This window comes from Poecilia formosa, unplaced genomic scaffold (assembly GCF_000485575.1).
Source record: "Poecilia formosa unplaced genomic scaffold, Poecilia_formosa-5.1.2 Scaffold1, whole genome shotgun sequence".
Taxonomy (NCBI): Eukaryota; Metazoa; Chordata; class Actinopteri; order Cyprinodontiformes; family Poeciliidae; genus Poecilia; species Poecilia formosa.
In genome coordinates, this window is record NW_006799940.1 from 6,726,525 (window position 1) to 6,753,573 (window position 27,049).

Here is a 27,049-nt window from a genome sequence, read left to right on the forward strand (position 1 = left end):
TTGTTTACTTATACTTTTATCTTTACTGTTCTTTGTTGCCTCCTTGGTGCCACCTTCATATTCAGAGCTTTACGTTCACATTTAAACAAAATTTCACCCCTTTTGAATGACAAAAAAGCTGCCGACTTTGACATTCAAAAGACCTGAGTATATTGTTAAAAGACTAATGTTTTTTAAATCCCCCTCCAACTCCCAAAAAACAAAAAAGTACTTTGTGACACAAAAGCAACCTAAAAGGATCAGCTTGAGGGAGAATATACTGTTAGTGGCATTACTTGTGGCTTGCTGTCGAGAGAATGGTCCAGCTGCACAGCCTCATCTTTTTTTCAGCTGATCTCATTCTTTGTGTGAAAAACTCTGGTCGCAGTGAAAATGGGTCTGCAGAATTTTCCCTCAAACTGCCCATTTCTCACTGTGACCACAAGTGGGATGTCTCTCAGACAGTTAGTCATCTTTCTTCCCTAGAAACCGCCAGAAAGAGTCGTGCTTCCCAATTATCTACCACAGCGCCGTATCTTTTACGTCTGCACAGTTCAGATCAAATAAAACCTTCAAGTAATGACCCATTGTTGGCTATTAATTAATTGCTGCAGTTCAGTTTAAGTGTTGCTTAAATATTTCAACTAGACCAAAGTGATAAAAGCTGGAGTGAATGTTATCAATCTGAAAGAACTGACATGACACTCGTACCCAGAAACGACTTGACCTTCTGGTTCCGCTACCGCCCTCCACTTTGTTTGGGGTAAAAAAAAACAGTTCAGTGCGGTTTCACATGCTGGACCCCAGGTTCTGCGATTCCTTGACCCCCCCCAGGCTAAATGTAATGGAGGTTCTATGTTTTCCAGCTCGCCTGTCTCTCTTCATCAACACACACGGTGACCCATACACAGCCTGCAGCGCTGACACTAATGCGGAATACAGAATGGTTGCTCATTTAATTTTACAGCCAAGCTTGCTGGTGCCACTCAAACAGAGCATGTCCCCACAACCAGCAGCCTGATTTAGTGGCTTGATAAGCAGAGAAGAAACTACCCCCCTCTCGCCTCGCTTTTTGTTGCTACATCCGTGTTGGCTCTGTCTTTCGAGCTTTTGTACCTAAACATGTCTTGTAAAGGGATTCTGTGTGAGAGCAGCGTCTTGGACTGTTTCTCTAAAACCTCGGCTCTTTGTGCTCTGTGGCTCCGTCTGTTTGTCTGCTTTCTGCTGCGGTCTTTCATCACGTTCACTCCCTGCTTTGGCATGACTTGGTGTAGTATCTCTCCTCATGTCTGTCTTCACATGACTGTAGTAAACCAGATCTTTACTGCCCCCTTGTGGCAGTATGCTTCAACCTCTTCGGTGGGGTCATTGAAATCAAGTCTAAAATCAAACAGCGAAACACAATACATAAAAAAATCTTGCATGCAATGTTTTTCTTGCGCCTTTTGCTCATGAGTTTGTTTGTAAAGGTTGCTAGCTCATTAATGGCAGTCTATATTAGTGGATCAGGCCATTTAAGTGGATGATCCCTGTGCTGATTATTCTCTAGCTTTGTGCACCGACGCTTGTTTTGCATTTGCATATAAATTGCTTTATATGCAGATGCATATAAAGCACTTAGCAGCAATGTGGCATTGCTGCTAAATTCTTTGCCAGTGGTTTAAAATTCATGAATTCTTTTGAAGTTGACCATTATGGGGCTGTCAATTATTATCATTATTATTTGTTTTAGTTTGATGCATTGAAAAACAAAAAATTCCTGCATGTGTAATAAGTGCACCAACATATGGCTCAAGATTCTGCAATCCTTCTTGATTACGTTAGATTATGACAGTGAGTCTGTCATAATCTAACACTTCCTCTGTCTGCATTGTCTGTCTTGCCTTGCATGTTAGAGGGGTCTGTTTCACTGAATCTCATTTTACTGGTCACAAAGAAAAGTACTATTCATTACTGTGTTGAAATATCAGAAAATTGTACTGAAATTGAAAGCACTTAAACAGTTTTTCTCTTCATCTGTATTAACTTGTTTCTGACCTTTCCACGAGTCCTTCTGGTAAAGAACCTATCCATTTGGTCATTTCATAAAGTCTTTTGGGAAAATGACATGTCTATACTTTGCAGCTCTCACACATGCTGCCAAATACTGTCATCTAGTCCCAGTGTATAATAAGACCTACGGCAAGCAGTCATCTTCAGATTTAATTTGTTTCTGGCTTGATTGTTTGCCTCAGGAGGGACAAGATTGGTTCAAAAAGTAATTGAATGGCCTATTTAATTTCTTCTAATTGATTTTGAATCACTTGATACGTGTTTTGCTTTTTATCTTGTATCAGTATGCATGGAATTTGGTGAAGTTGAGGGATCTCTTTATTTTATTTGTGGTGACTGCAAGACTCAGACTAAGGGATTTTTTTTCTCTCATAGGTGAGCAAAAAGTAGTTAAAACAATTTAAAATATGTGACTGAGTTATATGCCAACTGAAAGAGAGTTCTATAAATTGTATAACTAGCTTTTATTTATTTGTATAAATAGAAATTGGGGTGATAAATGCTTTTTTGTTTTTTTGTTTGTTTTTTTGTTTTTTTGTGTGTGGGTAATTAATTTAGTTTGTTTTCAGTTAATTACATTTCAATTTTCAACCATTTACAGTTACATCTGATATTATTCATACCCCTTGCAGTTTCAGGGTAAACTAATCTTTAAATTTTTTTCAACAGGTTTCTTTTGCGTGGAAGTGAAATTATTATGTTTGGAGAGACCAGTCAGATAGTTCAACATTTCATCTGCTTTGTGCATTGCGCACGTGTCAGTGATGATGGTGGCAGCTACATAATGCATGATAGATTTTCTGCCAGCAAATTAATCTAGCATCGTAATGCTGGGACCGCCATCCTTCAGTTTTGGTCCAGTTTTTTTTCATTTGAAAGCCCCGCCGCCTTGTCCTTCAAGCCGAGTCTTTGTGATTCTGACTGTACTGTAAAAGTAGATTTTGCTTCTCCTTGTGGACAGCTGAAAATCAGTCTCCATTCATGACTGTATAATAAGGACAGGACTTTTTCAACTTATGTACCACCAGCCTTTGTGGAAAAAGAAAAGATCAAAGTAATCATCAAAATCTCCGGGATTAACGTGACATTTATGCCTCTGATGACTGTGTGTGCTGTTCTCCTAAATCAATCGTAGGCCTGTAACTCCATAAATGAAAAGTCGTCCTATGAAAGCTGAAAAGCTACATTATACTTTCATAATGGACTTTTTTTTTTGCTTATTATGGAAATGATTACCCATTACTTCAAACAAAATGACTTTCCTGTGTGTCTGCTAATATGCTGATCTGCATGCATTCAATGGTGGCTCTGTTTCTGCAGATGCAGGGGCTCTTTGATGTTCCATCACCTGCTGATACCGAACATTAAAGACGCCTAAAAAAAAAAAGCACATTCTCACTGTGTCTATGTTTCGCATACTCATGTTTGGCAGACATTTCCATAATGAGCACCCCTTGTGCTAGTGTGCTTGGATCAATAAGAGAAATCCTTTTTCACATAGCTTTATATGTTTGTGTTGGGATTGTTGGGATCTGAAGGCTGGAACATGATGGTGTGCTGAACACAACTCACTGATCTTGCTTTATGGCTCGAAATAAAAAAAAAAAAAAATTGGACACATTCTTCGACATACTTGACTTCATACACAGGAAATGTGCTTTCCAACCACTTCAACCGCGATAGCTGACCACATTTTGTCAGATGGGAAGTATGTGTATACACTGTAAAGAAAACTGTCTGTTTATATAATTTGGTCACAGAGCACATCCTAGAGATTCACTTTCAGCCTGATTTTCTGTAATTCCTTCTCTGTGCATGTTTACTTCAGCCTCTTTCAGTACGCTTCCTTCTCTAAATGTTGTGACGGCAGGTCTAAACAGGATGCAGGTCTGCTGCAATGGGACTTTACCGAAGTGGTTACACGGGTCAATCTAAGTGTCACTGGATTGAAAGCATCCTATGTATGGTGCAGCAATATATGGCCGTGAAAAAGGGTTAAAAATAGCAGATTTTGTCACCTTTTAACCACAAAGGTTAATGTATCTAATTTGGATCTTGTTATAGACAACATAAGCACGCTATCCTTGATTTGATTTGCAAATTTTTCATATAAAAAATGGAAAATTGATCTGTGCTTTTGCTCTGCATTACACCCCACTGAATCAATAACCCATAGAACCTCTATCAGCTCTACATATCTTTATGCTGAAAACTTTGCACATTCTTTTTTTTTTTTTTTTTTTTTTTGCAATGTAGCACAAGCTTAGTCAGATTGAATAGACTGCTTCGTGATCCTCAACTTCAAAGTTTCGACACAGATTTTCTCTTGGATTTTGTTCGGAGTCATGACCGGGGCCATTCTGTCGCATCCTCTGCAGCTCTGGCTGTATGCTTATTCGTCTTTTGCAGTCCATAATGGGTTTTCCTCCAGGATTCTCCTGTATTTAGCTCAAGCTATCTTATTTCACAAATAGCAGATTTGTGGCATAATCAATCAATCAGTCAATCAGTCAATCAATCAATCAAACAATCAAATTTTATTTGTATAGCACATTTCAGCAGCATAAGTGCATAAGGCATAAGTGATTAGCCATTGTTGGTTACCAAATTCCTCTTTTGCTGCTTCTTTGATTAATGCTATTCTTGCCCAGCCTGTAATTTTAGATGGGTAGCCATGTGTTTGTAGGTTCCTCCAACAGAAATCTGTACAAATCTCCAAAGCCTGGTCATATTGTTCTATGACCTAGAACAATATCTGCAGTTGCAGTTCTCCACAACTACAGAACTTCTGTATTTATACAAAGTTTTTGTTTAGGGGTATAAGATGAAGCCAGACAACCAGACAAATAAAAACAAGCTTCAGGTGTTTTGGCAAAGTGTTCCCATGACAACCCAGAGATGCTATGGCCGGTTCACAGAGAGGGGAATTAATGACCACCCTATGAAGAGAAATGAAACATTTAACCAGAACTTCTGGTTCCTGTGATGTTCAGGAAGTCTGTTTGGTCCATCTCGCTGCGTTCCAATCCATCGCTGTGTCGTACAAACACTCCTTCTGGTCCGTCTTGAACTAGGACATAAATGTATATATATATATATATAAATATAAGAATCCACTATCTTGTGTATTTATGTACTCTGTTTAATGATTGTTTGTTATCTTCATGTTATTTGGTTCTGTCATCAAATCTTTTTGGTTAAATGCATCCTAAAGGGTGGACTTTAGATGATGGGAAGTACATTGGTACCCATCCAAGCCCATGTCTCTCCTCCCTTTGTCTTCCATTCCTTCTCTGTTCTCCCATTTCTTCCTCTCCTGTGACCTCTGGGAGTCCTCACAAGGCACAGCGTTCCAGAATAAGCCGATTTCCCCCCCCCAAACTTTTCCGTGTTCTTCTTTGGACTTCTCCTCTTTTTCTTAAATTAACATCGGAATAAAAAGAAAAAAGAAAAAACCTTTCTGCTGAGTGACTCATTCAAATAATTGTTACTTTTAGCTGTATCAGATTCTCTGACTCTCTCTCGTTCTCTCTCACTGCTTTTCTACTTCTATCCCTCTGCGGTGTAGTTTCTGGGCCACATTTGAATTGAAGGCTTTAAGTAAAGGGGATGACATCAGAGAAGGGCGCAAAATAGAAGGAACTACAATCTGAGTTGTCTTTTATTTATTTATTTTTTTTTGCTTTCTGTGACTGCATGTAAGGTCAGTGACGAGAAACAATCCTGTGATGATTATTTTTTTTTTTTTTACTTTTTATTTGTACTTAGCTGTGTCTTAGCACAACCCTGCATCGCTAACCCAGATAAAGAGACACATATCAAGGACTTTGTTCACTATTCATAACTCAATAACAGAGATAACAAAGAGATGCTGTGTGTGTAAGCAGGGAAAAAAAAACCCAGAAGAATTGAGCTAGTAAAGGAAAGGGGAGGGAACAAACAGAGGAAGGCCAGGCCAACTTGAAACAGACACGAAATCTGAGACTGCTCAAGACAGATTCGGAAAGAAGGCTGCAAGACGTGGAGAAAGGAGTGCAAGAACCCTCCTTTGGTTTTGGGCTGAGTGAGACTCTCCCATCGCTCTCTCTCATATCTCCCTCCTCTTCGGAGCGTCCCATGTGAGCGGCGGCCCCGATGACTGGACCGCTGTGTGTCTCCACTCTGCTTACGCTGTGCTGAACTCTGGCAGATATGCATTGTTCTCCACTGGGCTCGACTTGTTGCTCCTGTTTCTCAGCAGTTAGTCTGTGCTAACTCTGCAGACGGACTGGGGAAAGGCTTTCGGTAGATTTTCACGGTGAGTACTGACATTTAAAATTTTGGGGTCCTCTGTTGAGAATAAATATTTGCCTCATTAATTTGGTTTTCTCTCCTCTGCCAGAGGAGAATGGGTTGACATACATGTTGCAGCAATCAAGCTGTTTGACTTTTGAGCAACAAAAGTTAATGTGGCGGATTGTTAAAGGGATATGGAGAAACTCTTGTTTGGATTGGTGTGTTTCTGTACTGAGCCTTTTTTTTTCCAAACATTGCACATGACTGAATAGCCTCTGTCTTGCTGACTCATTCGATTAATTTAATTCACATGGTTCCAGGATCAATGGGTGTGTTTAGTTTGCCTGTGTTTGTCATTGTGTAGAAATTCCCCTTAATTGCTTGTGTGTAATTCCACATCTTGGCCTTTATGTAGGCGTAATTAACTTATTAGTCATGTACATGTGAAGAAATGTACTGTTACATCAGCCAGATTCATATAACTTTGACATATTTTAAGCAGTTACAGCTTAAAATCTCAGAGTAATAGGTAAGTTCAGTGTATGTGTAACCTGTTCCTGCCATCAGCTTCTAACAACTTTGTGTTGAGCTTCAAACATGATTGAGACTGAGCAGTGGTCCTTGTCCTGGGGAAGACTGTCATTATTTATTTGTGACTCAAAGTATTTTGAAACAGTTTAATCAATCGTTTTTGTCAGCAAGAGTAGAAGCCTTATTTCAGCCAGCCCCTCAGCAGTGTGCAGCAAGAGGTGGGACAGAAGCAAATACTACTGTTTTCTCAACACTCTGAGAAAAACTGTAGAAAAGTTTGTGCTTTCTGTGGTATCTCTTACAGAGTTGAGCAACAGTACAGTGGAATATTCCTTTAATTTTGAAACGGCAACATTTTAAAACCTTGACACACCTTGATTCAGGTAGCCGATCCATGCCTACTTGACAATTATGTACCATTTTCGTTTTTCACACCATCATCATCATTGTGTTTTTTTTGTGACCAAAGCATTTCAAAACAGCCTAGAATGTCTCTCTTTTAAGTTTAGGAAAAGTGCAATAGCCCTTTTTTTCAGAAAGCTTACTGACATTGAGAAGCAAAAGGTGGTAAAGGAGCATCTGCATTCTTCTTTTTCTTTTTTTTCTTTTTTTTTGCCCAGTATAATCAGTAGAACCTCTGACATCTGATACTTGCTAAGAAATTGAAAATAAGTTTCAATTTAAGGAGTGGTATGATGGAGAATTTTAATAATTTTGAAGATGTAACTCTTTAAAAGCTTAGTTCTCCCTGATACCTATCCATATTTCACATTTATGCACTACTTTGCGTTGGTTGATCACATAAAATAGCAAAACAAATAAACAAACAAACTGTGAAACTGGCAGCTGTAACTTTTGCAAGGGAGAGCACAATCGGTCCTTGTTGTCCAGAGGGACTCCATTGTTCAGTGCACATAATTGTTTTTGTCTATGTGTGTAAAAGCCTCGTCCAGAGAGTCTTGGACAATGAAGTCTGTCTTCCAGGGGATGTAGATTTCTGTTTTTGTCCCTCTCTCCCTCTCCTTTTCCTGTCCAATTCCCTCTGCCTTCACATCTGGATCTCCCCACCAGCTGACAAGAAACAAGAGGCAACGGATGGAGGGAGTTGTGGATGTGAGGGGACTCACAGAGAAGAGAGAAGGAATGAAATTGGAGGAAAGGGAGTTTTCTTAGGTCAAAGTAGCCCTAGTAGACTTCCCTTTGTACAGGAAGAGCTGACGTACAGTGTCATTGTGATTGCCCGATTTGGAAGAGGAAACACAAAATGTTGTAATCACACACACGTGAGAAAACACCCCTTATGATTCATGCACTGAGGTGAACATGTTGATTGCTCTAAAAATTGTGTTGTACGCAAGCCACGTGCAAGTGAAGTCAAAACCAAACCAGACAACTGATGTCTGTCACTTTTGTAAAAAAAGAAAAAAAAAAAAAAAGTACTGTCGCTTCAGTGACAGCTTTGGCAGAACGAGGCCTTAGCTGCCAACGCAAGTTCAGATCCCTTTCTGTCTTTGAGCTCTGTTGCTTTGAAACTCCATGAAACCATAATGAAAAGCTCTACCTAAAAGAAGCTCCAGTTTGACTGGATGGGATTTATCAGGTTTTCTTTTCTTCCTCTGATGCATGAAACTGTCCATGCCAACTGTGCTGCAGTTTGTGCCAGTACTGGGCAGGCCCTTGTGTGGCTGTTTATTCATGCCATGGCAGGGCCAAATGCCATGGCAACAGGTGTGCACAGACATGCACAATATTAAACCATAGGTGAGTTTCTTTGAATGTGTAGCTGTCTTTTGCTTTCCGTTTGGAGGTTCTCTGCAGCTCAGCCGACGTTCTGACTTTGCGCGCTTGTTATGACTGAGACAGTGATGAAGCACAAACATCACTTCGTCCGCAGCCTCCGAAGAACGGTTTGACTGTGCAGCCTCTACCGCATGTGCATCTGTGATTCAGCCATGTCTCTCTTGTCTGTGCAGCTGGTCTGTGTCTGCCTGCAACGCTGCTTTTCGGTTTATGTCTGGCTGTCGCTAACCGTGCATCTCCGGGTGATGAAAAAGTTAGAAGGAATGACGCCATGATGCAGGTGGCATGTGTGCAATGAGTGCCAAGCCAACACGCCTTACACCACATCACTGCCTCAGATTCTACAGCCAATGAGGCACAACAGGCGGTGCACTGTACAGTAGTGTACTGTTTGCGTGCCAGCCAACAATTCAGAGCAGGGAACAGTGTGATGTGTTTGGCTCAGTGAGAACACTCAGGATTGTTTTGGTCATGGTGATAGCATTCTATGAATGGACGCACAATGTACGTCCATTGTGCAATGCAATAATGTCTCGGTGACGAAACCAGAGCAAGACAACACTACATAAAGATTATTGTGACTACAACAATAAACACTGTATTGATAATTACAATGAGCATGTAGCTATGGACATTTTCCATATTTTGTGGCCATACAGAATTAGGTTGACTTCATAGATTTAGGCCTTTTTTGGTAAAACGATGAACAAAAAAAGAATTATATCTGCCAAACCTGCTTGGCAGAGCGAGGAGATAAATTACTTGGGGAAACAGCCAGAAGGCTTCTGGTAACTCTTGAGGATTTGCAGAAAGCCATAACTCGGATAGTAGAATCCCATGACAGGACTACTCTTTATTATGCACTCTACAACTTTACAATAAAGCAACACAAAGAAAGCTGTTGCTGAAAGAAGGTTACAGAATTGGTGTTTTGGTCAAATGCGATCAAGCTTGGTAGTGTGTTTGACATAAAACTAAATCTTTACAGAATTCTGAAAACATCTTCCCCGTGAAAAATGCATGGAGGTGTGGCATGCTTATGTTTATCAGGGGCATGGACTTTTCTAAAACTTTTAAGTGACAATAATAAAAGACAACATTTTGGAGGCTGTAATAGCACAGGTTCATGATCATAAACATGAACTCAGGGCTACAATAGTCACTCATGGCTAAGACAAGATTGTGAATGTGTGACAATATTGGGAATTGGCTGTGTAGACAGTCTTTCCAAACAGACTAAGCTTGAGTTGCTCAGTAAAGAAGATTGGGCAAACAAAATTTCTATCACAACTGGTAGAGACATACCTCCAGACCTCAAGTGACTCGAGGCTGTGATTTTAGCCAAAAGTGGTTCTACAATGTTAACACAAAGGGGCTGAGTAAAAAGTTAAACTGTGTTTTTTTTGTAAAAGAAAAAAAAACAAAAAAACAATCTTTGATTTACATTCCATTTCACAATTACTTGGCGCTTTTGTAGTTTTTTTTTTTTTTTTTGTTTTTTTTTACACAAAATTCTAACAAGATACTTTGAGGTTTATAGTTGTAATGCGACACAATGTTTAAAAGCTCTGTAAATCTCTTTCAAGCTGCTGTGTTATACAACATCTTGATGTGACTAAAACATGGTCTGTGAGCTCCGCAAGCGCAATTGAATTTATGTGCCCTCATTCCTAAAATAGATTTTCTTGAGCCCACTCCTTTTCTGATGTTGTTAAAGCAGCCTCGTTTATTACGGGAAAAGATGAGTTTTCCGAGCTGCATTTAAAACATCTTGCTCCCTCGTTCGTTTTATCTACAACCTACTCATTTTCATGGTTCCGGCTTTGATCCTGCCGCAATTTGTCCGGTTCATCTCAATTTTCTTGTGAAAGTCACCTTTGTCAGTCTATGGCGCCTGGGAATATGCATTGGAACGAGATGAAATTCTTTAGAACTCAAATTACCCTACATATTTGCATTTACTTTGATATGGATACATTGTGTTTCTTATGTCAAGCATGTATTTACTTCTGTAATAATGATTATTAACAAGAAGAAATGAAGCTGATAAAATCCATTGTTTTACACATTCATTAATAGGTGTATATATATACTTTCAATTATATGGCTAGAGGTGGTACATTTGTACTAACTCAAAGTGTCATGTAAGCTTTATTTTATTTATTTTTTTCCCCCAGAGGGGTGCACAAAAAGCCAAATTTCTCTTCAAGACTACATCCATCCTCTTACAATTCCAAATCTGTCTAGTGTTGCAAGCTCTGGCTCCGTTGTGCAACTCTCTGTGGTTCTGCCGCTACTGCGAAGCCTGCATTTTAAACCTGATTAGCTGTAATGTTGTAAAAGTTACGGAGCCTGGAATATTTCTGGAGTTTTGAGCGTGTCACAGGTTTCACGACACATTGAGGGGAGCGGATTACAGCCATTATGCATTGTAGGCAGCTCTGTGTGCGGACACAAAGAGCTCTGATTACTGCTGGCACTCTTGCCTCACTTCCCAGGATTCAGTGCATCGGCTGGCACAGTAAGGAGGTGGCGGCGGCTTCAACACAGATGTTGGCAACGCAACGCGAGCCTAGCCACACACTGAATTAAAACATGTTCACGGTTGCCATGTTTTATTTGTGCAACAGCAGATGGCTTTTTCTGAATCATCCACGGTAAACCGTTTGGAAAAAACTATTATTGTAGACAGCAACATTACTCTACAAAAGTTTCAAATCACCACTAATATCGTAATAAATTCCATAACAGGAGCCAAACTTTTTTTTTTTTTATGGTCTTTTAAAGTCGTCTTGATGAAAGCGTTTTGAAGGTTCTGTTTTTCTTTGACCTTTGGCTGCTTTTTTTTTTTTTTGCTTATCTCTGTCCTTGTACCTAGATGTGAACAGCATGCTTTGTATTGTGACTTTTAAAAGTAAATTGTGAAATTTATAAAAATGGAGAACTGGATGAGGAGGGTCAGAGCAGAAATGAAATGTTTTACAGCAGATGAGCAGCATCTAAAAGGCATGCCTGCGCAAGACCTGAGAGATTTGCTATCTTTATTGACCATCTAACTGGTGTATGCCAATTGTCTAATTGTTTTGCATTTGACATTTAACCTGAGAACATAAAACTGTCTTTATGAGAGGTGTCAACATTAAGTAGAATTTTTTGGCATTGAATTTAGGAGCTTTGTAGATGTCCAATTCTTTATTCCCAATACTGATGAGTCAGACAAGAATAGACCTTTGTTGGTGTACCGGTACTTATCACATGTTTAAAAATTAATAAATGTATAGTGTGAGTTTAATCCTGGAAGCTTTAAAGAAAATGCATATTCAGCACTCTTTAGTGTGTCTTTTCAGTTTTATTGCAAATATATCATTATCGTAACATCAGTTTGTCCAAAATTGATATCGCAAAGGACATCCTGTAGTGTAATAATTGTTGGCAAATATATTCCGAGTGTTAACTTGCATTTTTCAATCTAATGTCAAATTTAGCCAGTTGGACAGAGTCTATGGCAGCAGATGTTCACACTGGACACAAATGATATTCCCCAAACAACAGAGTGTTGGAGACACAGATGAGAAAAAGATGAAAATTGATATTCCGGGACAATATCATTATCACTTTATTTACCAATTACAACGTTGCTACATTTTCAAATATTGTGCATCCCTAAAACAGACTAAAACAAAATGCATTCTAGGTGTTATAAATATGTCACAGAATCAGAAAGCCTAAATAAATACTAATCTAAAGAAATTGTGGGACTGTAGAACCAAATAAAATTAATGGATGTTTAAGACTTTCACAATATCTGAATATATTGGAAAACCTTTGTTGTTGTTTTTTTTTTTTTTTTTTTTTTTTTAATGAAACATTTCCTCTCTTGTCCTAACTGAATCCATTGAGATATACAAAATAATTCAACAAGATAATATAGCATAACAATACATAATATTCATAAGTTGGCTCACGGATGAAAGATAAAACATTTGTTTTTAATTTTAGTTATAATATTTACATCAATTTTTAGATTAAGTTTTATAATGCTGGCTTATTTAGCTGTTTGTTTGTTTTTTGTTTTTTTTCCCCTCAAACTGGATGAGATGGTTAAACAGCCAATTCATCAGTTTACCACAGCCACAAAAGAAAAAAGCTTGCATGCATGGATGCATTAAAGGAATTAGGATTTATAATCGACTGCTTTTAAAGTAATAACTCATCAGCTGTAAAGACTTAGAAAAACCTGCAACATGTCCATCTGCACTACTGTAACTCCAATAAAATTTGACGATCCTTCCTAACACAAAGCATTCACTCACAAACATGCATTTACGTCACCCATGGCAACAGCTTGGCGTAGATCAATGGTGATGTCAGCACTGATGTACGAGAGTTGGAGAGTGAAGTATGACCTCAGCAGAGGGGATGTCCCAGGGGGCCCATATCAGCTGCAGCTAGCACTTTCCTTTAGCACTTTCTCACACTCTGTATCCCGGCTGAAAAAACTAAAGCTGCCCCCACTTTAAACCCATGCATGTGATACTTCACAGACAGCACAAATCACGGTGAAGGTCTGACACACACAAGAAAGGACACGCACCTCACATCTGGTGCTGAGAATATTTAGAGCAATGGGAGGCAGATGGCTAAAGTTCATTTGAGAGGATAGCTCTGATTGATTAAATAAACTGCTTCAGTTATGAATGAAAAAAAGTTTTGACACTTGCAATGCAACTTTTAGCATCTGTGCAGAATTTCCTACTAAGATGGAAATGCAGGTTCCTTTTTACATTTTGTAGGTTCAGATGGAACATTTTCATCCCTCCCCAGCACAGCCTATCTTAGTAACAATGAAGACGATGTTAAAAACTAAGATAGTGAGGTCAAAATATGCCAAAGTCTTTCCAGAGGCCTGTAACTGTTTTACTGTTTTCTATCTTTTTTTTTCTTGACGATAAAGAGAAATTCTACTTTTTAGGTCATTTTGTATTTTGGATTACATTTTCAAAAGACAAGAAGCAATCAAATCATAAATGCACTTTGTTAAATCAACTAGACAGCTCTGTCATCCACTCTGAAAATAAAACAAAGCATCTTTGGGAGCGGGGGAAGTTGTGGGTTTCTTGAGCTGAAATATTCAGTTCCTCAAATCATGAGCTGCTGATGTGACTTCTTCACAGATTGATTGCTCACTGTTTTGTCCTTCACCGAGGCTGTTTGTGAAGTACTGTTCCTGCTAGTGGAGGTCACCGAGTTCTCTCAACAAAAATTTGCTTACATGGGGTGTAAAGTTTCAGTCTGTCATGTTTTTCTTAAACTATAATTATGGCTGTCGGACACAACAGACAAGCGGGGTCTGTGTATTTCTCGTCTTTTCCTTTAACTCCCAGCAGCTATTTATCCGATCTCCTTCGGTCTCGGTCCTCGTCTTTCAAGGGGTTCATGGCTTTACATGCTGGCTTCACGTCAGGAAGCTTGTTTCTTTATGGGATGAAAAAAAAAAAACTTTTCCTCTGTTGCTAATACGTCTCTGGAATGATGCAGAATGGTTGATCAACCATTGTCTTGTTACCATGGAAATGCTGAATTGCTATAGGTGCAACTGGAAATACATCTGACATCAGCAGAATACTCACTTGTCCCTGTTGCCAAGAATAACACACCTCTACATGCTCACACCTTAACATTTTATTTTAACAGATAATTGGATAAACGGGCAACTAGGATTGCTAATGAAAGTTATCTGAAAAAGCTACAATCTTGTGGCGGGCGTCTTTGCTCTTCATTTATTCATCTAATGCAAAGTGGAGAAAATAAAGCTCAAAGATGAAGATGGCTATTTGGCTCTTAATTGGGTTAATTAAAAAAATCAAAGCTTGAAATAAAAGACAGAAACTACATTTTACCAACAAATAATCTTTTTGCAAATGTTCTTTTTGGTTTGGAAGTCAAAGAGTGAAGAAAGGAGAAGGGTTTGAGATTTCGTGGAAAGCATGTTGACATCTCAACTTAAATTATTGGCGCCATCTCCAGAACATTTTTTTTTAACACTGGCATAGCTGTATTCAACAGCCTGCTACTCAAACAGTCATAATTGAGTTGTTCTAGGACAGTATCCCATTTTTCTAGATTCTTAATGTGTTTATGTGTTTGGGGAAAACAAAAAAAAAACACAAAAACGTTCAGGAACGCAGTTTTAAATCTCTTGATATTGCATGATGTTTTAAACTGTAATCAGATGGGAGATAAATCAGCCCTCCACTCATCCTCGCTGGAATAGATTTCCCTTTGGTAGGCAGGTGCTGCTAAAGGTAAAGCCTGGGAAGAACACCAGCCAAAGAACATGCGGGAAAGGGAATTCAGATAATTGTGAAAATTTTGGTTGCTTACCAGATTGAGAGGCATATATTTTCTCTTACCTGAAGTGATTTCTCTTTCTTCCACTCCTGTTTTCTTTTTTAACGTTAGAAAATCCTGAAAATCTCTGAAGGCTTTAGAAGGGAACATTGTGTACACTAATTTATGACAGAGAGACCATCAGGAGACAAAAATTAAAATGGCCCCAGCTTAACGTGACCTGGCCAAATCTGACTGTATTATTGGTGCTCTGCCCCAGGGGGAGCTCTTACTTCAGCTGTGGAGTTTCAAACTTTTTCTCCTTCCTCTTCTGGTCCTAAAGCCCTAAACTGTCCTCGTTTAAGCTCTTTTTCTTTGTTATAAACGCCCTAAAAAAAGTTTATTTTTAAGAGATGTAAAATTTGAAGTTTGTCCTATTGTCTCCAGTTGCACAATGGGAAATTAAAAGATTTAATTGACATGCAAAGAAACCCCCCCCTTTTTTTTTCCGCCTTTTTCTATGCTATGACATCATAGGCTAAAGTGAGACCACAGCTGTAAACATGTTTCCACCACATGTGTTTGACTTTCTAACACCAGACATTTGCCTGCATAAACACAGAAGATCGGATGTCTCACAGAGGATGCGTCGGCTAAATGTTAAGACGCAATGCAAACCTGGCCGGGCTTTCTCCCAGCTCCACCTAAACTTCAGTGCCACACCTTAAAACTTTAGTTCTGCACTTTGGTTGATGCTGCATGAAAGCATTTGAGTTGTGTTTTAGTTTCTTTTAAAGAAATAGCTGAAAATTTGGGAACAAGATTATGTTGAAAGCAATGCAAAACAGGTAAAATATCGCTGCTGTGTCCCCTTGGTGTCCTCACAAAAAAATTTTAAGCAGCTTGTATTTGCTTTAATACCTGTACAAAAACCGCCAGGTGCATCTTTAGATCATTTGATAGGTTTGTCTTTTATGACTTTGATGGTATCTGAGACTCACAAACAGAAGAGGGAACGCTACATTTCATAAAGGGGCTTTGATTGTGCTCTTTTTGTTTTCTTTTTTTTTTTTTTAATTACACAGTTTAATCAGACAGTCTCCAAAAATATTAAAGATAACGACATCCAGAGTTGATTCAAGTTTCGTCTTGTTTCTGACTGATGTTTTCATAGTCAGATTTAAATTTTGTGCCCACAATTAAATTAACTATGCTGTTTTATTTATTTATTTATTTATTTATTTATTTATTTATTTATTTATTTATTGTATTTCAGCATTATTAAGACATTAAAGGTAACTCTGGGCAGGCACAGGTAGGTGAAAACCACACTAATCTCTGCAAAAATCTAGTTTTGCTCCACAAGATATGGATCTCTTTTATTTTTATTTTTTTTATAGGCAGCGTGGGCTCAACATCAAGCCCTGCAGCTCCTAACTGTCTGTGCCAACACCAGCCCCCTGTGATTGTAAATGCGTGTGCGTGTGTGTGGTTGGATGTACTTCAGGGACACTCTTTCTGATGCCTTCTTTCCTGAATTTCTTTCTTGTTTAAGCATGTTTTCCAACCCACTAGATCAGTATATTGGTTTTACTTTCCTTGTTTAAGGAAACACATTTTTGATGTGTAAAAAAAAAAAAAAAAAAAGATTCCCTCGTGTGCAGATGTCTTAGATTGTAAGGTAGCTATGTAAAGCATATTTTCACCTTTTTTGATGCATGTATTTCCAGCATCCATCATTCAAGTATTGAGTTGAGGTAAAAAAATAAATAAATAAATAAACCTGCCCAGATTTGGCATTGATGAATGGACATCAATGCCAAATAATGACATATAAACCTCACAGAAACAGGACATTTGAATTCCCTATTTGTTTTAAAGCAAAAAGGGTGAAAATCAATGTGANAAAAAAAAAAAGAAAAGATGATTCCCTCATGTGCAGATGTCTTAGATTGTAAGGTAGCTATGTAAAGCATATTTTCACCTTTTTTGATGCATGTATTTCCAGCGTCCATCATTCAAGTATTGAGTTAAAGTAAAAAAAATTAATAAATAAATAAACCTGCCCAGATTTGGCATTGATGAATGGGCCTCCATGACATATAAACCTCACAGAAACCGGACATTTGAATCCCCTATTTGTTTTAAAGCAAAAAGGGTGAAAATCAATGTGACGCCGGTGAATTTGCAAACATCAGATTTTTTTTTTTTCTACTAAATTAACTGCAGATAAACTAATGGTTGGATTCAGAAAAAAAGAGTGCAATAAAATGTGCTGCAGTTAAAGATGAATTTATTTTAAATCTTTTCAACACAACTTTACCAATAACTGCAGGTAAAAAGTAAAAGCATCTAATAATAAGGGTTAGAAGTTGTGTTTAGCTGAGACTGAACCATTTGCTCCTTCACCCAACAATAATTCATTGTTAGTGAACATATTAACCTTTAAACAGACTACAGTCCTGCTTAGCTGTCTTAGCTCCAGGGAAGCTTTGCTCTTCCAGAAAGGTGATGGGCTGATGGACCAGTCTGTTTACTGGTGGACTGACTGACTCTAACTGGAAGATCACACTTGAAACCCACTAATGATCACTGACCTCTGTACTGTATTTGTTTTGTTTAACATAGTTTGTTGTTGTGTGTTTGTATTAATGAAAATCTGTGGGGGACGTAAATGCCACGAAACAACAGAGCGAGTGTAAGCTGGTGTAAAGAGATGTGTGTTAATTAGCTTCCAGAAAGTGTCTGGAGGAGAAATCTCAGACAGTGACTCCCCACCAGCCCATAATGAGCTGTGGTCAGGCTGAAGCAACCCTCACCACAGTTTCTGTCAGGAATTGGGCAATTGCCATAGTAACCTTTAAGTCTGTTTCTGCCTCAGAGGTTTAGGTGCAGCCTTTGGAAAGATGCTACTGTAGCTCCAGTTTTTCAGAGAAATTAAAAATGTCACTTCTGCTTCATTGTTGTTAGTTTTTTTGTTTTGTTTTTTTAACATAAATATCTATGGAAACAGAATGAAATTTTTAAAGCTTTGGATTCCAGATTATGATACCCTTTACTAATCAAATTATTAGATTAAAACGTCTCGCATTCTATAATCTACAGTAAAATTCAAATGTTTTAAAATACTTTAGGAAATGTGTTGGTAATGTTAGTTTAATCCAACATTTGGAGCTCAGGCTGAGGAAATTAGGTCCTATTATACTGTGACAAAACTACAAACCTCACAATGCAGAAAGTAAAAAATAGCCAGTTGAAAGAAAAGTGTCCTCCGTTATTAACTTTTTCCACAAACCAGTGAAAGGACTCTACTCTAAAAATCAAAATATTCTTGTTATTCCGTCCTCGTTGCTCTATCGTCGTGGGAGAGTTTATATTGAAAACATTCAGTAGCTACAATGTAAGGTCTTTAATAACTGGCACTTGGATATAAGCCGCTCAAGTCACTTGCAAAAGATGGGAAACACAAATTTAAATTGAAAGTTATGTTTAAGTTGCTTAATTTATTCAGCTATTTTTTATATAAAAAATGTCGAGGTTTAAAAAAATCTTGGAGTGTATAAAAATCAACAATTGAAATCTTTAATGGGAAATAAAACCAGGTCTTCACTTTATATCAACTTTATTTGTTAAAGAAAACAGTGGATAACTTCAAACCTCTTTAAACAAGGTCCTCTTTTTAAAAGGAATTGGGGATATCAAGAGTTTTTTTGTATTTTTCTGGGTGTGCATTGACACCGGGTTCATATTTTTGTACGCAGGATGAGCAATTAAAGTGGGGAAATTCCTGTAAAAAAAAAAAAAAAGACAAAAAAGTATTGGTCGCAGTGGTTAGGTTCAGTTTGCTTTATGATTGTGTGGTTGGGTTTTGAGTCAACAGCGATCCAGCTGGAAAGACAGAAACTGTGCATAGGCTCAAATGTACACAGAAAAGCAGCTGAACATTTTGCACGTAATGACAATGTGGTAAAGCTGCTGACTTGGGTCCCGACTATTTATGTGTAAACGCTTCCTGAAAGAAAAGTTCTTCTGTTAAAAAATGGTAACTTCTGATATTCTGAAGTCATAAATCTTGCACCAAAGTGATCTGTCCATTTAAAATAGATTTTTAACTCCAGTCTATATAAAATGATCGATTTCACAGAAGCACACATTTTTACCGACTACACTTACTTTTGTGCCCACACTGAACTCATCTAAATTGGATAACTGATGTGACAACTGTTGCAAATATTTCAGCAGGCGATCTGAAACTCTGATTTCTTTTATGTAAATAAAAAAGAAGTCTCATACTAAAGAAAACCCAGGTGTGTTAACGGACCAAAACGGTATTTGAAGCGGGAATCAAAGAGTCTGGGGAAAAAAAAAAAAAAAATGATGTGACAAAAACATCTGATTTGAAGAAACTTGGTCCCATCTAATTTTTGGATGCTTAAAATGTATAGGATAACGGTTCAACCCTGCATTTTACCTGCATCATTAACAGGACAATTAAGACTTTTGGGATGCATGATTATGTGGATAAGATTTTTTCTTTTTGTACAGCATTAATTGTACTAAAGCCACTTACTGTCATGTGCAAGTGACTGAATCCAGTTTATGCAACAGATTGTGTTCCGTGGGTTGTGTGTGAGATACATGGTTGTGTGGATTCTGACAGTAATTATAGAAGTCTGTACCACAGCAGCCTGGGGCTGGCTCGGTAACAAGTCATTATAACATCTGATACATAACCAAATGTCAGCTGCGTCTGCAGCATTTGCTGCTAGCAGCAGGATATAAATCAACGGAGAGGCAGGCTTTGTTTGCTTTTGCTGCATAACTTTTCTTCTTCTTCTTCTTCTTCTTCTTAATGGAAAATTGATTCGTATAAGTTTGACTTATCTTCAGATGTTATTTGCAATGTGCCTGCATCTATTTACTTTGTAGGTGAGGGCAGTCTTAATTGTGCTCAGTATTCCAGCATCAGTTTCAGTGTGTGACAGGAAAAACTGTCCATCACAAAGATTTTAGCCTTTCTCTTATGGCTGCAGTGAAAAGGTCTCTGTACTTTTCAGAGTTCAGTATGTTTATGGCTGTACTTGTTGCCTTCCTTTCAAAGCGTGGCAACAAGTATTGGTTGAACACCAACCAATTGTAAAACGTGTAAAGCAGCAGGCACTAGGCCTATTTACCTGGGGAAACAAAGCAGACACGGGTCCATTAATACTTCATCAACCCCTGCTGGCTGCTGCCTTTTTAGATTTGAAATCATGGTGCAAATGTAAAGTAACATTGCTCTGTATGTGAACTAAATAGTCCCATTTATACCAATGTTCCTGTATGTTTTGGTTTTTGAAACCTCAGTAGAGAACTATAAACCTGAGCTTTGGGTGAAACTGCAGGGGATAATTATGCGGTGTGTTCACAGCACACATGGTCATTAATAACATTTAGGCCAAGCCTATTTTTACAGCTTCTAGCTTAGAGGCTAACATATGGCAGACGGGCTGACTGCACATAACAGGACGTACAGTTAAGTTTAATACACGCTCCTGCCTGGACGAGCAGGGCGTTTGTTTTGTGGATTGTAAGTATATCTGACAACAGCAGGGGGAACCACACTGTCCTGTTATACCAACTCAAACTCAGTTAGTCATGTGATCGGAGACATGTGGATCAAGATAATGTAGAACTCTGATAAGCTCTAGAGAAGAGGTCTGTGATAAAACGGTGCTATTTTATTTTACATTAAAGGTGCATTTAGTCAATTTTAGCTATCTATTGTCACTTATTCTATCTTTATACCACTGCAAGGTATTTCAATATTAACTATTCTGCCTTGGTAAAAAGGAAAAAAAAAAAATAAAAATAAAATAAATAAAGACATTTTCATAAATTCAGAGTGACATTTTTTTCTTTAAATCATAACTAATTTATTGTTGGGGAGTGTGTCCATAACAGTATTGAGACTGTGAAACTCTTATGTTTTTCACACAGTGAAACTGGATCACAACAGTACCTATCATCCAGAACACTACCCAAGATGACACATTGGACATTAGCTCAGAGCCTGGCAGTGCCACCTTAACAGCCACACAGCTCACAGCTGCAAGCAGAGTCTTATGACCTCGAACTAGAGGAAGGGCAGCACATCAGCTTCGCCAACACGCATACAAACACGCAAACAAATGGCTAAATCTATCTCTTTTTATGGGCAAGTACATCTGCAAATATTAATCTTTTCATAGCTTTTTTTATATCATGGTTGTTACCAAACATTTGGCCTTTCACACAGTGCTGATCGCTCATTCGAACCTCACTAAGATCTAAATAAACATGCAGTTCATTCAGTTTTGCCTGTTTCTAAAAAAAAAAAAAAGATTCTCAGCTCATAAGCTCACACAGTATTTTAATCTAAGAACTTAACCCGTTTAATCCCCTTTTTTTCCCAGCGTTACAGGCAGGAAGTAAAGAGGTCTGGTCATGTGACCTTTCACTCTAGATACATGAAATTGATATTGCTTAGAGTAGACAATCTATTATTTGACTTAAAAACTTCAATCAGTTGCTAAAAGTCAAAACAATTCTTATAGAAGTACAGAAGTTAGGAAAAATGTCTGGCAACAATTGTTTCCGGTGGTATTAAATGCACTGCACTGAGAAATTGAAGATCTGGGGTTTAGATGAGATGTGTGTTGCTTTAGCATTAGCACTCAGAGATTTATTTATTTTTTTATTTTATTTTTTTTTTCACAGATTCAGAAAATTGATATGGACTTGTGAATACTATAAATTTATGTTGGTATGTTGCACATGAAATTTTTCTGTAGAATTTACTGGTAACAAAATGAGTAAGAAACTGATTTATATAAGTGAACAGAAGACAAATTCCATTGGAAATGTTTTGTCTTTAACAACGGCATCTGCAGGGCCTCCTGTGAAACAGTGATAACCTCAGGAACCTTTGATGTCCCTTTGGATGTCTGTGTTGTGTCACTTTAAGAAGATGAAGATGTCGAGATTTGATGTTGTATGAAAGTAATAACCCCCTCTTCCTAATGGGTGTCAGTGACATGGCAAACAAGCTCAGAGCTGTTTGTGAAGCGTTAATGTTGGTTGTTTTCCTCTCACAGCAGGTCATCACTCGCTTATCCCAGACAGATCTTCATATCTTCTTCTACCTCCTATCTGTTTACTGTTGTGTTGAAATCACTATGTGTCTTTATCTTACACCCCTCATTTGCCATTGTTTCTTTTACCGCTGTTGCCCGGAGCTAATGCCACTGTTTAAATCCAAAGTTGAGATTTCTGTAGGTTTCAAAAGACTCTAGTGTTACGCTTGACCACCCTATGAAAACTGAAACCTAGAACACACACACACACACACACACACACACACACACACACACACACACACACAGTAAGAGCCAGCGGGGGTCCCCTAAACCTTTGTTTTACACCATAGTGTTGATTTAATTTAATATACTGCTTAACTGAGTATGTGCATGTGTGCTGGGGAGGACTGAGGCAAGGAAACAGTAATTAGTTTTCATGCTAATTGGACTTGCTTGATAACTCCCACACAAACTCGACAGTGTGGAAACCACAGTGGGGCAGGCTGGCCTGCTCATTTCACACACCCAGGTGTTTTGTTTGCACGGCAGAACACACGAAAGCACGCAAAAGTGTGTGTGCAAAAATAAATAAAGGACCACCGATGCGTGAATTAAATGGCATTAAAAGCACTTTGAATGGCCAGGGTCTGCTAGACCTTTGCAGATGAATTAATGATGTGAATTTCTTGATCCAAGATCAGAGTCTATGCTCAGAGAAAGCCGTCTGGGTGACCACATTCAGTTGGATGTGCATATATAACATGTTTGAGAAAAGATTTGGTAATCGGTGCTGTTGAAATTAATTCATGTTTTCTTAGAACCTTGTAAACACAGAGAAGCATGCAGGCAACAGCACAGTTTCTAGACTATCATTTATCACTATCAAACTGCTGAGTATGTAATTTGTCTCGATGTAGTGTGGTCCTGGATAGCATTCCTTAAATGCATGGGTGGTGTCCTTGATGTCAGCCTGCTACACTGTAAATCTCTCTGCTGATATGCTCTTGACTCCCTCTAGAGATATTTTTGAACTCTGAGGTCACTGACCTTCAGCCAGGGTCACTTTCTCTCTCGGGGGAGGTCCTTGTTTTGCTTTAATGATACCTGCGTTCTTTTTCTATCTCTATCTTGACTTATTTTTTTTCCCCAGTTTTTTCTGTTAGCCACTCAATAAAATTAGATGCTAATACCTCAAAGACTTTTGGAGGTTTGAAGCTCAATATTATGTTATCATTGTTTAAAGACTGATTCTCATTCATACTGATGTTTATGTAGACGAGATCCTTGGTTGCTGCTTTTCTTCTCTCGCCAACTTACAATTACTATGTGATAATAGCCACTGCTGAACTTTCTATGGGTCTTCAAGATTATTTAGCCTGTGGGAGTATTTGAGTGGTAAATTAAAGAAGTCAAGTGGGAGATTAGTTGATTCTTTGTAGCTTCAAGGTCTCTGCAAGGTCTCATTATTCTCTGTGATATCTACAAGACAGACAGTACTCTTCCCTACTTATGTCTTCATGAATGTTTTACAAGATTGACACTTTTGGCCCATCTTAAAGTACTCTTTAACTCCTGTCTGGTTTAGTGAGAGTAAAATTGCTCCCTGTCTGTTACTAATTTCAAAGTTTTGCTTTTTTTTCTACTTTTAATTTTGCTTCAGAAAGACGTTTTTGGCATATTAGCAGTATGGCTGGCATTACCAAAACTACAATTTCTCCAGAGCATTCAAACGCTTACTTACCTGAGATTTTCAACAAGTTCCCAATATTTTGGTATCCAGTGTTTTTCATCACAAACGGAGGCTGAACTCTCAAAGCATTTAAAAAGACCGATGTTGCTCTACGTTATCTCCCTACTTATGTCTTCATGAATGTATTACAAGATTGACACTTGTAATACAAGTGTATACACTCACAATGGCCAAAGTGAATATCAGACACGTCAAATTGGCCTATATTCAAAAATTATAGTAAACAGAAATGCCTGTCCAAAATAACCAGTGAGATTGCACACTAGATCATATGCTGGAAGGTGGTTGAAATTGCAGTACACAGCTTCACTTCGGTCTAAATTGCAGCCCTCAGGAAGCTGAGGGGAACATGCTGCTACAGGTGCTCGAAAAAGGATGGCTCGGCATGTTTTAGCAGGTGTATCCGTATTTGAAACCACATTGTAAAAATAGTGTGCAAAAAAAAAAAAACCCTACATTGTGTTACCAGCTGACCTTGTTCACACAGGAAATGAAAATGTGGTTGTAGATCAGTCGTAGGTTTTACCACTTGATGATTTCCCAGCTTTTAGCCCATCAGCTTTTGTGCCAACCCATTTAAGTTTTACAGCCTTACAAAGGGGACTGCTGAGAACCATTGTGTTGCACATTCCTTACCACGCAAAAGTGGAAATGGTGGAAATCAGGCTGTAATAATAGCCACTGTTTATGTTCTTACCCAAATCCTGCTTAATTTCAAATAAATGCACAAACAGTGAAGATGAAGCTTCAAATAGGAACATTTCAACATGTAATCACTGTTCGGTTAGTGTCTGTTGAAATAAGCAGAGTTACCTCTGTGTTCTCTTGTCTGACAGTGCAGCAGCATGAGTTGTATTTGTAGGAAAAGGTGGCTATATACATAAGATATATCATTAGCAAATTAAACAGACTTCCTTTTCTTTCTCACTAATAGTTTGACCCTTCAGTTTGTGGACCTCAAGGTAGGGGTCTGGCTGTGGGTAAACATTTTTTAAACTATATTTGTGCAGAGGAGTAAGTGTTTCAAGCACTATGTCCATCAGCTTTAAAGATGCAAACACGGCCACTGCTCTGAAGAGCAACACTGTTGGACAGCTCAAACTTTAACAATAGTAAGGTCATGTTGTCTGTTACAATACAAGCCTTACCGGCCTTTGCTTTTGCACTACCAATATTACAGATTAGAGGTTAACAGTGCAGACCTCCCACACTGTCAAATCACCACCCAGCAAAGCAGGTCTTATGAGGGGGAGAGTGTTTCTCTGTGTTTAGACTATAAGCAGGACGCTGGTGAGCAGCTTCCACTCATCCAAGACCTCTAAAAGTCCTTCCTCACCTACATAAACTTTGAAACTTGATAATGTGTGCAAAGGAATGTTTAGTTCCAACAAAGACGGGGCATGGACACAGAAATCTTTAGTTAATCACATGCAACCTGCAAATTGTCACCTTCCTAAAATAATGGCCTAAGTCTATTTTTTTTTTTGCCAAAAGATTATTTAGGCAAAAAAAAGAAAAGAAAGAAAAACTCACTTTTGACAAAAAGTTACTTATTATTTTAGGAAGGTTACCAGGTTAGTGGATTAGACCGAAGTAGTCTTAACTTTTTTGATAACAAGTGTTTAAATGCCAATGGGCTTTCTTTAAAGAGAAGAAAGATTACTTCAGCTCTGCATTTTTTGCATTTCTTCTGAGGTCTGAGTTCTATGGTAGATTAGGCAAATTAAATCAGTTGTCGTGTGAATAGTCCTCCTTGCTTGAGGTTTGGGGGACCTATACCCTATCATAACACTCTCTTTAGCATTTTTGCTAGGAGTGTTCATGTTACACCTTTCTTTCTTTCTTTCTTTTTTTCTGGTATGGGTGTTTTTACTTGATGCTAAGAAGATAATCAGGGATTAACATGTTATGCCTTATCACTGATTTCTTACCATGTCCAAGGCTTTTAGTCTGTGTTTGTCTTTCAGTTTTCTCAATTGTTACAATGTGCAACATGTGCAAAGTTGATTAAAACTAACTTTGATAGCTGAGTTTGCACATTGTGATTCCAGGTTTCTGAGCATTTATGTAGATTAAATGTGAAATGACTAAGGCAGAAAAAAAAATGCAGGGAACGCCCAACCTTCAAGAAGTGTTTATTGCTGCATGTTCAAAAAGATCTCTACCCTAATGTTAACCAAAAAACTTGATATTCACTATTCGTAAGCTCAACAGAACATTGCCGTTAATGTTCAATGCGGTATCCATTCTTCATGGTATCCATTTCGAACCAGTCCAAATGCACATGAATCTCTTATCTAGCAGAGCTAAACGTGTCCATAAAACACATTTCTAACCAGAATAGCACAGAATGCCTTCCATTTACTGAACTGCCACATGAAACTCTAGATTTCTGGTTTTATATTAGCTTCAACATTTACCCAAGGATACTCAGAAAACATTTACTTATGGGACTGATATGTGTCAGAAATTAGCTGGAAAACATGTGAACCAGATGACATTTTCCAAGAGTTGCATAAGAAAACTATGTGGAACTGAGTCAGATTTCTTGTTTATTTGCACAAACTCTGGAAATAAAACTTGTTTGATCAGCCTTTGCAGGATTGACAACGCAACTTTGGTTAAAATTTTTAACCCACATAGCAAATTTTCCAAGCCAATTTCCCTAAAACCAGTTTGAAAACAACTCAGGACCTTCATGTGTGTGCCACTGGTTTGCTGATATTCAAATCAAATGGGTCCCATAGAAGAAGCCCATTTTGTGACCAGCCACAAATAGCGCTCTTACAAACTGAGCAAGCTACATATAGTAATATGATACTTTTAGTAAGATGTTACTATTATGAACAAGTTCTTACGAATGTGAATAATCACTTGCCAATTGCAATACAAGCCGATAACAATGCTTTTCATATGCACATAGCTAAACTGTATGTAATGCAGCCATACACGATGTAAAAATTCATGGTACAGTACTGCAGTGAATGGTATTTCAGTCACACCTCACTGTACTATTGAACTGTTTTACTATATAGCTACGTAGTTGAGACCTAACATTACACACATGTTTAGACTCCCAGTGAAACTGGAGCTTTGGAGGATTATTGTGTAACTGATCGCCTTTTGCACAGTTGCAGAAAGGAATGTGGGGTGAACAGTTTTTTTTTTTGTTTTTTTTTTGTATCTTTTCTTTTACTTTTAATTTTAATTATTTGGCTGCATGTGGTGACTGAGC

The 27,049-nt window shown here is 38.1% G+C and overlaps 1 protein-coding gene and 1 long non-coding RNA gene across 8 annotated transcripts in view; both read left to right on the forward strand.

Annotated features, from left to right (window-relative positions):
- sash1a (SAM and SH3 domain containing 1a) overlaps positions 1-27,049 on the forward strand; it is a 164,175-nt gene that overhangs the window by 83,756 nt on the left and 53,370 nt on the right. The window contains exon 1 of one of the 7 annotated variants that reach the window (XM_016669618.1): positions 6,063-6,328. The exons of the other annotated variants lie outside the window; for them this stretch is intronic. The gene's annotated coding sequence lies outside the window, so the exon portion shown is untranslated. Of the gene's footprint in view, positions 1-6,062; positions 6,329-27,049 lie in introns of those variants that run through there. 7 annotated transcript variants of the gene reach the window in all.
- LOC107835836 (uncharacterized) lies at positions 593-22,357 on the forward strand. The gene is made up of 4 exons (XR_001661670.1): positions 593-603; positions 671-686; positions 10,355-10,361; positions 21,410-22,357. It is a non-coding gene; the product is annotated as an uncharacterized LOC107835836 (long non-coding RNA).